This window comes from Tursiops truncatus, chromosome 2, assembly GCF_011762595.2.
Source record: "Tursiops truncatus isolate mTurTru1 chromosome 2, mTurTru1.mat.Y, whole genome shotgun sequence".
Lineage (NCBI taxonomy): Eukaryota > Metazoa > Chordata > Mammalia > Artiodactyla > Delphinidae > Tursiops > Tursiops truncatus.
This window is the reverse complement of record NC_047035.1, coordinates 62,848,395-62,867,361: the sequence shown is the minus strand read 5'-3', so window position 1 is coordinate 62,867,361 and position 18,967 is coordinate 62,848,395.

Below are 18,967 nucleotides of genomic sequence, written 5' to 3'. Positions count from 1 at the left end.
ATACCGATGATGTTAGGATACCATGAAACAATAAACTCAGTAACGGGTGCCTGAGAGCCAGGAGAGGCAAAATGGAATGACAAAATTTTCAGTTAACAGAAGATAGCAAGTGATGAAATAAAGTTGGAGACTCTGGCAGATGGGCTTGTTATCCATGTTGGCTCATCCAAGGAGAGCTAAGCACAGGAGAAAGTCTTGTTCTTGTCTAAAGACTCAATGGCAAAAACACAGTGTAAGAGAAATGGCTTAACAGTACCACATGTATAAGATTTAAGAGTTCAGTTAATTTTAAGCTCAGTATGATGTAACTGACCCTTCTCCTCCGCCAAATAAAGAAAAACAATCATTTTTAGGCTGTATTAATCAAGTAATAAAGTGTAATCATATAAGCTGATGACTCTTAACTCTGTGAGCCCAGCCTTCTGAGATCAATGCTTATCTCTCATAGCATTTCAGATTCAGCAGGTATATTAGCTTTCTCTCTTAAATCTGCTGTTCTCCTGGTATTTCTTGTCTGGAAGGTCCTGTCTTGGTAAGTACTTTACTACCAATGGAGTTATTTATGCCCCAAACTAGGGAATCAAGTCATCCTTATTTCAGGTCTTTCCCTGATCCTTACATACATTTGGTTTTCCATGGTTTTTTTTTTTTCACGTTAGCCATTGTTCATCCCTCTCCATTGCTATTGTGTTGTTTTAGGCCTAACTACTCTACTCAACTGTCACATAGTTTCCTAGATTGTCTCCAAACTTGCATGACTATCTAGACATTTCTAGAGTATGCATTCTAAAACTCAAATCTGATCTTGTTATTTCCCAACTCTAAACCCTTCAATAGGTTTTCATTCAGTCTTCCTGCTATCTATGTGCCCTATCCATAAGAATATTTAGAGCATGTATATCCAATATAAATGTATATACATATAAATATTTATTTATTTTGTACATGATAAAACATACACAAAACAGAAATTTAAAAGCAATGAGGTACAATAAGAATTTAACTCATTCAAAATATCAATCATTAATAGAACATCTAATCTATTTTTGTGATGTGGTTAAATAGGCTTCATTACTTTTTAAAAGCTTGACTTAACATTGTTTTGATATAGTGATTCATAGTTCAGTTTATTTTGATACTTGCTTTTGATTGCTGCAGTGGCTAAACACAGGATACTTCAAAAACAAATAGAAGTGCATCACTGGCTATAATTAAAACACAGTTTTTATTTTTCAATCCCATCCAACAACTATCCAATCTTTTTTTCTGAAATTCAGATAATACATTTCCATCTTCCATAATTTCAATCAGTTGTTCTTGTGCACTAACTAAATGCATTACATTTTAATATTTTTTTAACAGAAAGAGCCCCACTGAAACCCTTTATTTACAAAATTTGATAATGTTAGAAAATCATTTTTGTGCTTTTAAGTGTGCAGGTGTGAGAACGACACTTTTACATTGTTTTTTGAAATTGCATAATAATGGAAACAGTGCCATTTCAAATATGCTCTGTCCATGCATGTTTCTTTCGAAAAACAGTTGCTTTCTCACTCATGGTTAAACTCTCATCTTTATTCTGAAAGGACAGATTAAGTCTATTTATTAAAGACAATTTTTCTGCATCAGTTTTAGGTTTATAACAAAATTGAGAGGAAGGTATAGAGAGTCCCCATATACCCTCTACGCGTGCTGCCTTCATTATCAACATCATTCTCCAGACGGTACACTTTTTACCAAAAACAAACCTACTCTGATACATCATCATCCCCCAAAGTCCATAGTTTACCTTATGGTTCCCTCTTGATGCTGTACAGGCTATGGGTTTTGACAAATGTATAATAATATATATCCATCATTCTAATGTCATACAGAGTATTTTCACTGCTCTAAAAATCCTCTTTGTTCTGCCCATCCTCCACCCCGGGCAAACACTGATCCTTTTATTGTCTCCACAGTTTTATCTTTTCCAGAATGTCATGTAGTTGGAATCATACAGTATGTAGCTTTTTCAGTTTGGCTTCTTTCACTTTGTAATATGCATTTAAGTTTCCTCCATATCTTTTCATGGCTTGATAGCTCATTTCTTTTTAGCAATGAATAATAATTCCATTGTCTGGATGTACCACCGTGTATTGGTGAATGGATATTCACCTACTGAATGACATCTTGGTTTTTCCAAGTTTTGGCAATTATGAATAAAGCTGATGTAAATATCCCTGTGCAGATTTTTGTGTGGACATAAGTTTTCAACTCCTTTGGGTAAATACCAAGGAGTACGATTGCTGGGTTGTATGGTAAGAGGATGTTTAGTTTTATAGGAAACCACTAAACTGTCTTCCAAAGTGGGTGTACCATTTTGCCTTCCCACCAGCAATGAATGAGAATTCCTATTACCCCCACATTCTCGCCAGCATTTGGTGTTGTCAGTGTTTCAAATTTTGGCCATTCTAATAGGTGTATAGTGTTATCTTATTGTTGTTTTAATTTGCATTTTGTGATGATATATGATGGGGAACATCTTTTCTTATGCTCATTTTCCATCTATATATCTTCTTTGGTGAGGTGTGTGTTCAGATCTTTTGCCCATTTTTCTCTCTCTCTCTTTTTTTTTTTTTTTTTTTTTTGCGGTAGGCGGGCCTCTCACTGTTGTGGCCTCTCCCGTTGCAGAGCACAGGCTCCGGACGCGCAAGCCCAGCGGCTATGGCTCATGGGCCCAGCCGCTCCGTGGCATGTGGGATCTTCCTGGACCAGGGCACGAACCTATGTCCCCTGCATCGGCAGGCAGACTCTCAACCACTGCGCCACCAGGGAAGCCCTGCCCATTTTTCAATCGAGTTGTTTGTTTTCTTCTTGGTGAGTTTTAAAAGTTCTTTGTATATTTTGGATAACGGTCCTTTATCAGATTGTGTCTTTGGTAAGTATTTTCTCCCAGTCTGTGGCTTGTTTTCTAATTCTCTTGATGTTGTTTTTTTGCAGAGCAGAAGTTTCAGATTTTAAAGAAGTCCAGCTTATCAGTTATTTCTTTCATGGATCATGTCTCTGGTGTTGTATCTGAAAAGGCATCACCATACCCAAGGTCATCTAGGTTTTCTCCTGTTATCTTCTAGGAGTTTTATAGTTTTGTGTTTTACATTTAGGTCTATGATCTATTTTGAGTTACTTTTTGTGAAAGGTATAGGTCTGTGTCTAGGTTACTCTTTTTGCGTTCAGATGTCCAATTGTTACAGCACAATTGGTTTAAAAGATTGTCTTTACTCCATTGTGTTGCCTTTGCTCCTTTGTCAAAGATCAGTTGCCTATATATATGTGGGTCTATTTCTGGGTTCTCTATTGTTCACTGATCTATTTGTTTATTCTTTTGCCAGTACCACACTGTCTTGATTACTGTAGTTTTATAGCAAGTCTTGAAGGCGAGTATCATCAGTCCTTCAACTCTGTTCTTCTCCTTCAATATTGTGTTGGCTATTCTGTGTCTTTTGCCTCTCCATAAAAACTTTAGAATTAGTTTGTCAATATCCATGAAATAACTTGCTGGGATTTTGATTGGTGTTTATTTACTTAAAAAAATCTTCTAGGTAGTATGCTAATGACAAGCTATTCTCATTATAGAAAAGGTAAGCAAATTTTGGACATTTGTCTATTTGTAAGATAAAATCATGCTACTCATTTTATATGTGAAAGTTCTTTTTAAGTTCTTTGCTGTGAGATAACAAATTTCTGCAATACCGCAGATTTGCATGATATTTTTTCACCTCATTAAAAGGTGATTTAAAAATATTATAAAGATATGGACTACATTTTAAAGGCTTTGTTTTTGTAAAATTAATGCCATCAGCAAAATGTTCACCTGAAGTCACCATTTTTGCACCCAAATTTGCCTTTAATGATGCAGGTAATGAATTTTACTATGGTGCTAACCTTTTCCCTTTATCTTAGGATATCTTTTCTTTTCTTTTAGTCAAGTTTGTATTTATACTCAGTATTTCCTTAACATAGTGTTTTTTTGTTTTGTTTTGTTTTGTTTTGTTTTTTGCAGTACGCGGGCCTCTCACTGTTGTGGCCTCTCCCGTTGCGGAGCACAGGCTCTGGACGCGCAGGCCCAGCGGCCATGGCTCATGGGCCCAGTCGCTCCGTGGCATGTGGGATCCTCCCGGACCGGGGCACGAACCCCTGTCCCCTGCATCGACAGGTGGACTCTCAACCACTGCGCCACCAGGTAAGCCCTGATGAGATCTTTTAAAAGTCACCTTTCTATTTTATGAGGGTTATTTACTTTAAAGTAGCTAATATATGCAGCATTTTAAATAAAAAATGGTGATGGCCAACTGTCCAGGTCGCCACATTGTGGGATTCCCATCTTTCCTTCAAGATGCTTTGCTTACACGTCACTGTATGTGATAGGTGACAGTTTGACGTTTAAACCTACTGAGGGTGCCAGTGTCAATACGAATGAAATATTAGTAAAGCTTAATATTTGACTAGTTCTTGAGGTAAAAATCAAATAAAATGGAAGTTCTCATATTTTATCCCAGAGGATCATCTGGTGCATCTTTTTGGTATCTGCACCCCAGTTTGGAGATCACTAGACCAGAGGACAGTGTTCAGATGCCTTAGCATGGCATACACAGCCCTCTACCATTTGACCCTTGCCTACTACTCCAACCTGAGCTCTTGCCTTGTCATACTTCATACCCAGCATTTCAATTATAATGAACTTTTTGGAGTTCCCTGACTTTATCATGTTGAGTCTTACGTCAGAGCTTTTCCTTATACTATTGCTTCTTCCCAGAATGCTCTTTCTCTTTGGATTCCCTGGTAACATCTCTTCTATGAAACTTTTCCTGGCCCTTTCCCACTCCCCAGGGAACACTGAAAACATACTTTTTTGGAACACTACTGTATTCTCAACCTTAGCCCTCATCCCTTCTGGTGAATATATTTGCTAACATTCTTGGCTTTTCCTATAGATCATTGTCTCTCTGAAATCGCAGACGTCTAATTTATGTTTGTATCTCGAGCGCATAGCCCCAAACAGGCACATAATCATGCTTATTGATTTAACCTCTGAAGGTGATGGTCCTATTATATACACTGTATTCGTCAGTCAGCCTAGAGGATTGTGTGTAGCTCTGGGTGTCTCTGCAAGAAGACCTTGGAAAACTGATATGTACTCAGAGGAAAAGAATTTCAAACAATGTCATGAGAACAATTCTAGCCTGGGACGAATGTATAGAATAACAGGGAAGAGGGATTTGGTTTTAACATAAGGAAGAATTATCTAACAATTAGAGCTGCTTGAACATGGGATGAATGGCTTTGGGACACGGTGAGTTTCTTGCTATTGGAGGTGTTGAAATAAAGCCTGAATGGATAGCCTCCTTGAGCAGGCTCAACAAGGGCTTAAAGCATCTGGAGTGATCATAGTGAGTGGAGGAGAATTTAGATAACCTTTGGATTGTAAACAATCAAGCTGAGATTTGAAATCATTTGATATGTCTAGTGGTAGGTCTAAACTTTAGTAGATACCGCTTCAAAAAAAAACGAACAGCGAGACTATTTTAAGTAAACAATTTCTCTGTTATTCAGAATGCCTGGATCTAGGTGCTACAACAGTAATGCAGCTTTGCCTCTCTTGAGTCAGGCTAAGCAAGGTTCTGAGCATGTACTGATGCTGTTATTTTTCTTTGTGAAGATAATGAGACATCTAATCTCCTTCCTCTTTTCATCTTAGAAGTAGGGCACCTTCACTCCATCCAAACATGGATTTAAAATTTACAGTCTAACAGTCCATAACAAAGAGATAGTGCCTCTTGAGTACTGGAGAAGAGGCAGTTATCTATATATTTAGGGCTGCCTGGGACAGAATTTTAAAATAAAATATTGTCAGTTAAACTTAATTCAGGAAATAAATAGTATATCATAGGCATAACACTGTAGACAGTAAAAAATAATCTGTAACACCCTTAAATGGCATGAATCTTATAATATAGAGACTGAGGGATTAGCAGATGTAAACTATTATATATAGGATGGATAAACAACAAGGTCCTACTGTATAGCACAGGGAACTATAGTCAATATCCTGTGATAAACCATAATGGAAAAGAATGTGAAAAAGAATGCATATATATGTATAACTGAATCACTGTGCTGTACAGTAGAAAGTAACACAACACTGGAAATCAACTATACTTCAATAAAATAAATTTTAAAAGAAATAAAAGAAACCAAGACTCAGTGAAGTTAAAGGGACATGGCTAAATGTTGTACAATATATTGGTTTCAGAACCTAGACCACAACCCATCACATCTAATTCCACTTCCATGGTTTCTCCATTGTACTACACTGCCTTAAAAGTTTAAGATGTGGTCCCTACCATGAAGGACTTTTGTAATCTCATAAAGGCATACGGCATATTCATAAAACAATTAGAGAATAACAAAAGTAAAAGCAAGTGCAATACGCGTGTTATAGCTAAAGAGTAGTTTAGAAGGTCAACAAGGTGAGAAATCACAGGCTAGAGGATATGGACATTTTTATTAAGAGCAATTTTGAAAATAGCTCTGAAAGATAATTAGGCTTACAAATATTTTCTTTGGTTCCCAAAGTGCATGTTGGCTTTGTCCACATTCATCACGGAGGGCCTTTCCCTCTCTTTTATTTCTTTTTAGTTTTACTACTACTCATACTGGCCAATAGGATGCAAGCATCTAATTGCAGCAAATTCTTATACATTCCAAGTGACCCCCACAAAACAGGTTGCCGTGGTAACCAAACAAAAAGGGACTGGAAAACAGAAGCAAAGTATTTACTTAATGTCTGATGGGCTCTCTGCACGATTTTCATGAGACCTGTTGCTGCCTTTCTTTTAGGTTTGGATGCCAGTCTCCGCTTATTTTTTAAGCCGTTAACAGATTAAAAACTTTATTTGGCCTTTTTATATAGAAAATTGTAGTGAGCAGTGAAGTCACAAATATTGATTTTATAAGTATATAAATCTTATTTAGAAATGTTGATTTATTACACAGAACTAACCCAGGAGCTTGCAACTCTTGCCAATGGAATTAAAGGGAACAGAAGGCTCATTAGATGATGGTAAAGTCTTTTAAGAATGCTACAAGAAAGGGAGGTGACTGAAGATTTGAAATAATTTTGTTAAAGACCCTCACATTTATTTTGCCACATCGGTAATAAAGGTGTTCACTAACCAGTTGGGATAGAGACTTCCTTGCTAATTATTTTATGTACAAAGTCTTTCATAGACTACATAATTAGTACAATCTACTGTCTTCTAGCTAGTTTTAATCCTTTGGTGAAGGAAGATTTTGACAATGAAATAGAAAGTCATTTAGGCTTATAAAATATGTCTAACATTTTCTGAATTGGGGAATAGGACCCACTCTCGTCATTCCTAATATTGTCTTGGTACCGCTTTGAAGTACAGAAATGTTAGAACTTCAAAGGCAGTCCAGAAAGATGGCATCTGCAGCTTATGGCCAGCTCTGGAAGTGTAGACAAATATACAACATGTCACTAGGTGGTAGTTTTGCTAGGGATGTTGGCATAATTGACTCTTCTTTTTTTAAAGAGACAATTAAAATCTACATACAATAAATTGCTTTATCTGACACTTGTTTTTAGAAATCACACTCTTTGTATCTTGCAAAAAAGTGATTTTACAACATAAATGGCATTAGTAGGAGCAGAAGACAAAGCTGGATGTTTGTTTGGAAACTTGGTCAGCGGGAAGGAAAACGTTTATTTTATAGAGGAATAGATCTTCTATGGAATGTTGCTGGTCTGTGATGTAGACCCACCCACATGCATATTTGGAATTTGCTGTATTGAACTAAAATACCTACTTTGCATCTTTCTAGGCTAGTTCTCTTAATTTAGCAGCTGAGCGTGGGATTCTTGGAGGAAGATTTTCTTTCAATGAAGGGATTTGTCTCTTAGGAGTAGAGTCAACACAAGGCCAAGCTAATTCTGCCCTAGGGTCACAAGGAAAAAAAGGTAAAAAAAGAAATACAATTTTTTCCCATATAAAGACCACTTGCTCGTAACAACAGTAACAATAACAAAACACACAGAAGAATGTTCATTATGTATCTGTATTAACACCTTAAATCTGATCTAGGCTATTTTTGTACTTTAGGATGAATATCTAATCCCTCTGCCTTCTGAATTGGGCTGTTTATGTGAAGGATGGTAATGCATGCAGCCTTCACCAGTATCAACAACATCTGGCTACCTTGTAGCCATAGAGCAAGAATTAGAGCCAATGTGAAGTCTAATGCCTATTTGGAATGTTTCTGTATTGCAACCTCAATTCAGTCATTCTTTGGAAAGGAGGGGGCAGATTTGAGTGAATTTTTGGAGTTAAGGTCCAATAAGAACAATCGTCACTGAGCTCCAGCCTAAAGGTTAATAATGGAAGCAGATTTTGCTCTGAGGAGGTGGGTTGGTAGATACATTCCCATGTTAAAGTCCCTGCATATGATATCTAGTACATGCAAGAAAAGGCCAGGCTTTAACATCAAAAGAATGTTGTAAAGAGCTCTTTACTGAAGTTAGGGAGATTGGGAGAGTAACTACGTCCTTTGTCTATCTCCAGTGAAAAATGTAGACTCGTGGGAAAAAAGAAAGGATTTATGCTAAATCTTTTCTGACTTGTCCTGCAGCAGCATTTAAATACTTGGTTTTCTAACTTATGAAATGAGTGATATTGACTTTTCCTCACTTAACCAGAAGTCATTCACTGTTCCATTTCTGTCCGGTGAGCAAAACGCTAACCGCTGTTCCTGGGTGTAGCCTTAATTAATAGTCTCAATTATGTGAAACATTTATTTAGAGTCTTCAATAAATGGCCTAAGGATAATTTAAAAAATTGCTCTCCCCCAAAACAACAACTTGCCCCTCTCCCCACCCCCCTCCCCCACCCCGCAGCCTTTCCTTGAGAGCATAAAGGGTCTAGTGGAACGACCTCAGCTGCTTTCCATTTGTTAACCCGAGTCTGGTGAGCCTTGTCAGTAATTCCCTTAAGTGTCCAAAGGAATCTCTCTCTTTGGCTTCCTCTCTCCCACAGGGCCCATTATCTCTATTAGCCTGCCTTAGAGAAAGAAAAGACATCCGAGACATGGTCTAACTTCTCTGAAGTCAAGGATGCCTTCAAAAGCAAAGTTTGGGCAGTTGGGGGAGGGGAAGCAGAGGAGGGGACAACGGGGAGGAGGGAAGGAATTGTAAGCAAAGGGACAGCTGGGGATTGGCCCATTCTTCCCAGGCATTCTGTGGAGTCTCTTTAGAGGCAGTGAAGAAAGTAAAATCCAGAGGCGTCTTTTTAAAAATGCTGTAAAGGTTCTGACTTCTTAAGCTGATCTACATTAGGAATAAAGATAAGAGAAATAATGCCAGCCAGCTGGCCAGGTATGAACCCAACCCAATTTTCACTTACATTCGTTATTTTGTAAAGGGACCATTACATCCTCTATCTGGCAATATACCAGAGGAACCAAAATGGGAAAGCTACGGCATCACGTGGTTGTGGTCCTGGACCAAGATCTAAATAGGTACTCTCAAAGGCTATCCCAATTGAAGGAGTGTGGGCTCTATGGACATCCGTTCTGACAAGAAGCCATAGATTTTTAAAAATATTTAAGTTTACACCTTAAATAGCTTTGGGTTAAATGTGATTAAGGAGGAGGGAAATTTTGAAGAGAGAAGGCAGAAAATTTTTTCTTAGTGGACTAATTTGTACTTCATTCCTAAAACTCAGCCAGCTGCTTCTCTTACCAACATGTCATGCAAATATTTTGTTTTCTTAGGGAATTGAGGACAAAATTCCACTTCTGAGGAAGAGAAGACTGAGGATTAAGTAACTTTACTATTCAAAAAATAACTTTTTCCAAGTATAAAAATAATCCATGTCCATTATAAGAAATTAGGGAAAAGATGTGATGGTGAGATATCCTATTCATTTTTTAGGAGTGGAAAAATGGTTTTGAGGGAGCTGAAGAACTGAAGTAGTTTTTATAGATGTTTGACTCCTAGTGAGGGGCCAAGCAGAATGTTGGGCCTTCCTGGAGGATTGAGGTTGACTTGATCATGACCTGGCTCAGCAGACTGTCATAAGTATTTAAGGATTAGGAATCTGGGAGGCAGTGGTGTTACCATTATTAGGTCCATCTGGCCCACGGGCACCAAACTAAAAGCTGAAATGCTGAGGTTTACAGCTGAGAAGGAGTTTATTGACAAGGCAGCCAAGCGAGGAGACTGGAAAACAAGTCTGAGATCTGCCTGCTGGAAGCGAGGGGCGGGGCTGGAATATTCATGGATGAGTAGGGTGGTCTTAGGGGTGGGAAAAGGTGAGGTAATTGGTGTTCTGCACAGGTGCATCCGGTTACGTGTTTGTGCGTAGTCAAAATGGAGGCGCTGAGCGTGATTGGAGGGTGGAGTTTTCTGGTCCTCTGACGTCACCAGGCCAGTCGGGGGACGCCTGCACAGGCCCAGTTTCAGGGTCGGTGGTTCTAACCTGTCCCAGCCGGCCTGCACTGGATGAGAGCTGACTCCAAGTTTCTGTACACCAGCTGAGCTGTGTGAAGGTAAGAAGGTATGCAATTAAAGAGAAAGAAAGAAAGAAAAGCAACCTAACTAAAGCGAGCTTAATCCATGAAGGTAGTTTATAAGCAAAGAGGTTTTAACAGGCTGTTCCCTTATCTGCTGTTCTGTAAGACAAGCTCAAGAATTTCTATAGCTATCAGTTTCTGATAACTCTATTGGGCTCCGTTACAGTGGTAATGGTTCATCTTGGTGTCAAGTTTGAGTGATAGGGGGACTATAATTTTGGACTATTCTTCTGGTTAATGGGTGGGGATCCTGTATATTTGTGAATAATTCAGAAATCCGGGAGTTTACAAGTGAATTTAAAAAAATTGTGGGGGCTTCCCTGGTGACGCAGTGGTTGAGAGTCCGCCTGCCGATGCAGGGCACACGGGTTCGTGCCCCGGTCCGGGAGGATCCCACATGCCGCGGAGCGGCTGGGCCCGTGAGCCATGGCCGCTGAGCCTGCGCGTCCAGAGCCAGTGCTCCGCAACGGGAGAGGCCACAGCGGTGAGAGGCCCGCATACCGCAAAAAAAAAAAAAAAAAAAAAAAAAAATCCTGACTTGTTGGTTCTCTTTATGTTTCTTCTCAGACATATCTAGTTACAAGGAAAAATTGAGAGCTACTCCAACTTTTTTTCCCCTCTTTCATTTGCCCTGATTAGGGGAGGAAGAGCTGCAGAATTGGTTTGGTCATCGTACCTTCAAAATTTAGTTGTAATTCAGGATGTTCTGAGAATTAGCACCATGGGACCATAATGTAGCATCTATTTTGCATAATCAAAATATTCCTTTGCTGAGCTGAAATGCCCTTTTAGTGCTTTGGGGGTGATCCCTGAGCAATGCTTTATCTGCTTCTGTACATCTATGAGAAAATAAAAGGCCTTTAAGAAAGCTTCTCAAACGAAGGTGTAAACCTCAGAACAATTGGAAACAAACAGTACCCATTTCCTCTCCCACCCAGAATGTCTTCTGTGAGCTTGCCCCAGAACCAGAAAGGGAAGGAGGCCTAACTACACTTTTATCTGGAGGTTGGAAGCTGGAGAGAGGATTGAATTGCCAGTGAACTTTGCACTGTGATTTCATATTGAAGTGGCTGCATCTGTGCCACCTGTCGACGGCATGATTGGAGCATTAGTCCTGGCTCAGCCTCAGCACCATTGATAACTCTGCTTAACATCACCCCGGGGGAGGCTTTATTGGAAGCCCAGTCACTTTGCCTCGGCAATGGTGTACATTGGTGCCCCATTCAACCCTTTTTTCTGACATTAGCACATTTGAATGGGCCACCAGTGAAGCCATTCAGCGACAACATACAACCAGGGATTCTGGGTGGCCTAGGGCTGAGCTGAGAATTCTCGTTAATGGACTGTGAGACTTAGCCTATTGAGGTACATGAACTCGGTGACCAAAGAAAAGTGAGACAAAGATGTCCCTCACAGGAACATGTAGGTCAGAAGTGGACAAAGGCAGACATGGACCAGTCACAGCTGTTTGATTACTGAGCTGAAAAGGGAACACGGATCCCTGTGGGGGGCCCGCACGACTGAGTTGACAGAAATCTCAGAAATGCCCGCACACTCTGAGAGGAAGGCATTTACCAAAATTACAGGCGGTGTGTGAAGTTATTTTAAAAATATTTTTTCCTTCTACTTGTCTTTGTGGTAATTTCCTATTTGGCAGTACTTAGAAAAGGCCTCCAATAACTAGAATGAAAAGAAAGGGTCGCAAAATTGAACTGGAAAAAGTATGCTTAAAAATGAAAGGTGATCTTGGGCAGCATTGCCCATGTCGCTGGTGCTCAGAGTTATTTTCAGGCTCTGAAGGGACCAGAAAATGTGCTTTGGGAACCAGAACTTGTGCATGTTTAGGATTATAATTTTAATACATGAGTATAATTTCAAGACCTTTTTACTCTAAGATATAGGATAAAAAAATACAGGTTTTCAAAACTTTGCAAAAAGATAAAGGAAAAGAATAACTGAAAAAGGTTAAAGAATCATTTTGGATCTATCAACATTGTTAATTATAATAACATGCTTAATTCTGATTAACCCTGCACTGTAGCTTCTCTCTGTAATAAGTTTCTGTGGGAGAGACATTGGTCCCTTACTCTTAGATATGTGATCTATGTAAATGTCTATAGAGAGCTAATACTCAGATGAACATGAAGTTTGAAAAGTGTTCTGTGATTTTTCAAAATGGCATTTTAATAACTATATGAACACTTAATTCCAAACCAACTTTATTTAGTAAAACTTGATTAAAAATTTTACAACTTTTTGAGATAGCAATATATATATATATATATATATATATATTTTGTGGTACGTGGGCCTCTCACTGCTGTGGCCTCTCCCGTTGCGGAGCACAAGCTCCGGACGCGTAGGCTCAGCGGCCATGGCTCACGGGCCCAGCCGCTCCGCGGCATGTGGCATCTTCCCGGACCGGGGCACGAACCCGTGTCCCCTGCGTTGGCAGGCGGACTCTCAACCACTGCGCCACCAGGGAAGTCCAACAATATATTTTAAAATATTCAGAATTTTGGTTTTATGAGATTTGGGGAACCCAAAAATACCTGTAATCTTGTTCCATAAAAGGAACTGAGAAGAAATTGTTTTTGTTTTGTTTAATCCTATCATAAGTAACGCAACTATTTTTATGAGGAAAGTATTCAATATTAAAAAGTGTGACTGAAGGAAAAGGAGTCATATCTTGAGAAGAGTCATATCCATTTATACTGAAACAGAATTTTATGAGGGAGGGGACTTCGGGGTCCATTTAGTCTATTGTATCCATAGTATGATTGAGACCTACAGAGGTTTAGTAGTTTGCCAAAGACCCATGTAGTACCTGGACTTAAAAGCAGCACTTTATCTCATTATGGGAATTGTTTCCTTAGGACAGTAATAAATCTTTCTTTGTTAAGGACTAGAATCCTTAAATTTAGGAGATGTTTTACCTCCTGTTGAGTTTACTAAAGGTAAAATTCATTTACATGCCGTCTGTCTATCTATGTTGGTTATGATATTCCATTACATGTTTCCCAAACTTTTTAAAGCTCTAGAAAAAGATAACAAGAACAATATAAAAACCTGACTCCCCCCAAAGAAAACTTTTGAAACAGTCTAGTTTTGCCTTTTTTTTTTTTTTTTTTAGCATTTCTAAAATCAATTCCCTTTCTTTCCACCTTCCTCTTAAGAAGTCTTTAACTTCCTTTTTAAGTATATCCTGTCTAGTCTACTTCTACTGTTTCTCCTTTAGGCTACTTCAAAATGTGTGGTAAAATAGTGTTATCTATCTGTGTTATTCAGAACAACTTGCCTCTGGAAACTCTTCAATTTGAGTCCTCAGTTGCTTTCTAGAGAGGGGTCCAGAATACGCCACCCCCAAATATGCATATTTATGCATAAATATGCATAAATCATCTTTGGCATAAAGAGTATTTTGAGGCAATTGAGAAAGTCACAGAAAAAGTTCTGTGCCATGTCCCTTTCTGCCTAAAAACAGGGCATACATTTCCCTTTGTAAAGGTGACATAAATTTCCATTTGAAGAGGTGTTCTCTCTCCTGTGCCAGGAAGACCTGGGAAACAGCACTGAGATGGGTCTTCACAATAAACCTTATTAAACAGCCACCTTCCACAACTTACCACTCTTAGCAGCCCCAACCCCCTTTTCTGTGTCTAGTCACTCCTCCACAATTTATCATTCTTTGTTAAAATGATGGATAAGGACCCCTCCCCTGAGGATACTCCTTTCAGTTTTCACTTTTCTGTGAAGCCCCCATGCATGTAAAATATTAACATCAATAAAGTTTGTATGCCTTTTCTCCTGTTACCTGTATTTTTTTCTGTTTAATTCACAGGGCCCCATGTTCAGAATCTGAAAGGATGGAGGAAAAGCTTTTTCTTCCCGTATGCTAGGTAATCACTAAATTTTCTCTCCTTCTGCTCCAATCAAGCCTGTCATATTGCTTTTTCTCGTCCAGTTTCCCACTCTTTAGTGCATTGTTTGTCCATGTTGTCTTTCCTAACATGTTTTTTCTCTCATTTGCATCATCCTTTTCAGTTAAAAATTTAAAGTCTCAAATGCCTTTCTGTTAGTTAGAAATGTCCTGGAAATGGTCCCACTATCACATCACCTTTATTATTATTTTTGGAGGGCATGTCTTAGGGTTAAAAGAGATGGGAATTTGTTTGTAAAATTTGAAGCTATCTTTTTGACAAGTAATTAAGTCTTTGGGTTCTATTTTAAAGGACAATGATTTTAAATATCTAAATTTTGTTTGAAGATACTGTCAAAGCATAAATCAGTTGATTACTGTCTGTGGAAATATCAAAGCTTTCTTGTATATAAATTAATGGGAATAGGGGTTAATCTCGGTTTCCATATCTTTATTTTTTCGCACAAGACACTGCGGGGTTTGGATTTATTACAATATTAATAATATAATAATTTCCATTTAACCAGTGATGCTATCTATGAAGAACAGTGTTAAGCATTTGACATACATTCTTCAATGCATTGAATCCTCATAACAATCCTATAAAGTAAGCACTTTATTATCCCTGTTTGACAGACAAGGAAACTTGAGCTTTGAGAGGGTAAGTGACTTGCCCATGGTTACCTGGCTATTCAGTGGGGCACTGGATAGTTTTTGGAAGTGGTCTAGAGCTGGTTCCTTTGAAGAAACAAGAGCATCATTAGTAATTGTATCTTATTATGCACTGTGAGCGTCCTTTCCTTTTATACTTTATTAATGACACAAGGTGTTTTCGCAGCAGTTTAAGGTCTGTAAGAGCACAGCCAAGGGCAGGGAAATGGTGCTTGGATGAGTCAGATTATCAGGGTTGTAGCTAAGACCCATAGCCACAGGGGCCATCGTGGCTGGAGGATTGTGGGAAGCGGCGTACTCATCATTCTAACCAATGCCTGGGTACATTTTTATGTGAATTTGTTCTTCAACATGGGCAGCTGGCTAGATGAATGTGCTAACATGCTCTTATTCTCATATTCTGATACTTGCTGATTCTGATTTCTGGTCCCACACCTCTCCATTTCTTTTATCATTCAAGTGGTCTGCTTTCTGATTCAGTTTCTCTAGGAAACAAATGAAAATATTTTCTGAATTGTGAAAGTCCAAGCTATCAAATAATGTATTGTAACGGTTACATTTCTGCTGTTTGGATAAATATTCTGCTGTGAAACCTCACCCAAACTTCTGGTTTAGGAAGAGTCACCTTTACAGTTTTCGTCAACTGAAAAAGAGCAGCATTAAGTGTAATTATAAATTTTGATAAAGTGAAGCACAAATATGCCACATTTCATGTTAACAACAGATGGGGGTCAGGACACATTACCCCCAAATATGGTTTTTGGCATGTTGAATATTTTAAGCTGAAGGAATTTGATAGACAGTATGTGCAAGAAGGACTTTCTGACCTTCCCCTGAAGCAGATATAAAACCCTCATGTGAGAGATGCCCTCGCTATACCCGGAGGAAAGGAGCATCCTTATCTCTGCAGACACAGGGACACAGAGAAGATTCTGAATGAACAGGCATTGCTAAGTTTCCCTGTTTACTCCACTTACTTCACGTCCTTTGTCCTCTCATATTTTCTCATGACTTTCTACTCTTCAGGAAACCTAATGTAAAAGTTCTCATGTTTAACCATTTCTCAGGGTCTTCCTTATGAAGGTTCCCACGACATGTGAAAAGTATATTAAATAAATTTGTATGCTTTTCTCTTGTTAATCTGTCTTTGGTTGCGGGAGTGCAGTCAAGAACTTAGAAGGGTAGAAGGGAAAGATGCTTTTCCTCCCCTATACAGCCTACATGAAAGTCTTACGAATTGTCTGAAATTGGCTTCTACCCTCTCTCAAGAGATAGGAGGACAACCACTGCCCATAGAAGGCTGACATGTCAAAATGCAAACCCACCTACACCTTACACTCCAGCTTACTCCAAAGAGGGTAGAAGTGTGGCAGCAACAGCTGGTGCCACTTTTCTAAGGAGAAACACAAACCAGACACTTTTGACAATCACCTTGGGAATTTAAAAAAATCTGCAGGCTAGGGTCCTACCCCAGAACAGCTAAATAAAAATATTCTGGGGTGGAGTCCAGGCATCAGACTTTTTAAAAAGCTCCCTGGGTGATTCCAATATGCGACCAGGGTTTGAGAAGGACTGGTCTATCACAGCACATGGTTGAAATATTACCACGTATAACATTGTACAAGGTTCTTTGGGAGATACAGAAATTAGAGTTAAGACATGGTCCTTGCCTTTTAATTTGGTTCAAAACATTCTTGCCACAAAAATGGTTACTAATAATGTAATGCAGTCACTCATTGTTAGTAAGTGATGTCATAGTTTCAGTGGAGAGAGCTTACCAGAGAGCGGGAAGCATGTAATGGTGACTAAAGAACCTCCATGGGCTTCCCTGGTAGCGCAGTGGTTGAGAGTCCGCCTGCCGATGCAGGGGATGCGGGTTCGTGCCCCGGTCTGGGAGGATCCCACGTGCCGCGGAGCGGCTGGGCCCGTGAGCCATGGCCGCTGAGCCTGCGCGTCCGGAGCCTGTGCTCCGCAACGGGAGAGGCCACAACAGTGAGAGGTCCGCGTACCGCAAAAAAAAAAAAAAAAAAAAAGCTCCAATTCCTATCTTCATCCTGCCAAGTGATAATAGTCGCTGCCTCCTGTGTGCCAGAGAGTTTATCTGCCTCACTTAATCTTCTTGACTGCTTATCAGTTAGATAGTAATCTTATTTTACCGCAGAAAGCTAAAGCTTGGTGATACTGTTACTTGTGGAAGTTCTGAGAAATAGGCTTTGAACATAGGTCTTTGGGAACCAGTGTCCATGCTCTCTAATCGTTAAGTTGTGCTGTTTGGTCTTGGTAGGTACATGGTCAGTAGCAGTTAGGGTGAGCTGCGTGCCATAAAATGTTTAACATTTTATACGTTTACATTTCTTATTTTTTAAACTGCATATTTTGAAAAATTCCAAACCACAGAAAAGTTGAAAGAATAGTACACTGAATGCTGTATACCCTTTATCTACATTAATCAACTGTTAACATTTTACTAATATACATCCTTTATTTTGCTATTTACGTACGTATATATGTATCGTGGTTGTCACTGAACCATTTGAAATGCAGACATCACTATAGTTCTCCCATGAATACCTCAGTAAGAATTGTTAAAGAATAAGGACAATCTCCTATATAACAACTATACTAGTCACATCTAAGAAAATTAACACTAATTCCATTTTGTCATTCCTCAATTACACCCAATAGGTCTATTTAGCTGTTTTGTTGACCCAAGATCCAATCAAGGTTTATGAATTTTGTTTGGTGGTAATATTTAGAGGCTTTTACTCTAGAAGGGGTCTCTTCTTTTCATGACATTGACTTTATTTTGAAGATGTAGGTAATTGCCTTGCCAGTGTTTCCCTTTCTGGCTTTTATTTGATTGTTTTCTCATGATTAGATTCAGGTTAAATATTCTTAGCAAGGATACTGGATAGCGGATATTTTATTTCTTATATACTTATTTCTTATATACTTATTTATTTCTTATATACTTATCTTATATATTTATTTCTTATATATTTCTAATATACTAGCGGATAGTATATTTCTTATTGGATCCATCAAGAGGTGCATATCAGGTTGTCCCACTATTGGTGATGTTAAGTTTGATCACCTGGTTAAGGTGACGATGTCATGCCTAAATTTCCCATTGTAAAGTTAACCTGTGGGGTGATATTTTAAAACCAATAGTTTTTTACCCATTGGTTTTAGCATCCATTGATGATTTTTACATTGTGGGTTGAAAATAGTGATTTTTGAATTCTGTCATTTTCTTGACATTTATTAGTTGGTGTGTTAGTTGCCTCAGGCTGCCACAACAAAACACCACAGACTGGGTGGCTTAAACAACAGAAATGTATTTTTGCATAGTTCTGGATGCTAGAAGCCCAAGACCAAATTGTTGTCAGGGTTTGTTTCTGGTGAATCCTCTCTTCCTGGCTTGTAGGCAGCTGCCTTCTCATGGTGTCCTCCCTGGACTCTTCTCTGTGGCTGGAGAGGGAGAGAACCCTTTGGTATCTTTTCCTCTTCTTATAAGGACCCTAGTCTTATAGGATTTAAGCTCTACCCTTATGACCTTATTTAACCTTAATTACCTCCCTCTAGGTCCCATCTCCAAATTCAGTCACATTGGGATTAGGGCTTCAACATATGGACTTTAGGTGGGACACAATTCAATTCATAACAGCTGGTGTTCTTCTGTAAAGTTGAGCTTTCCTCTTCTTTCCCCCACTTTCTTTCCTCTTCTTTCTTCTCCACCCCTGCCACCTT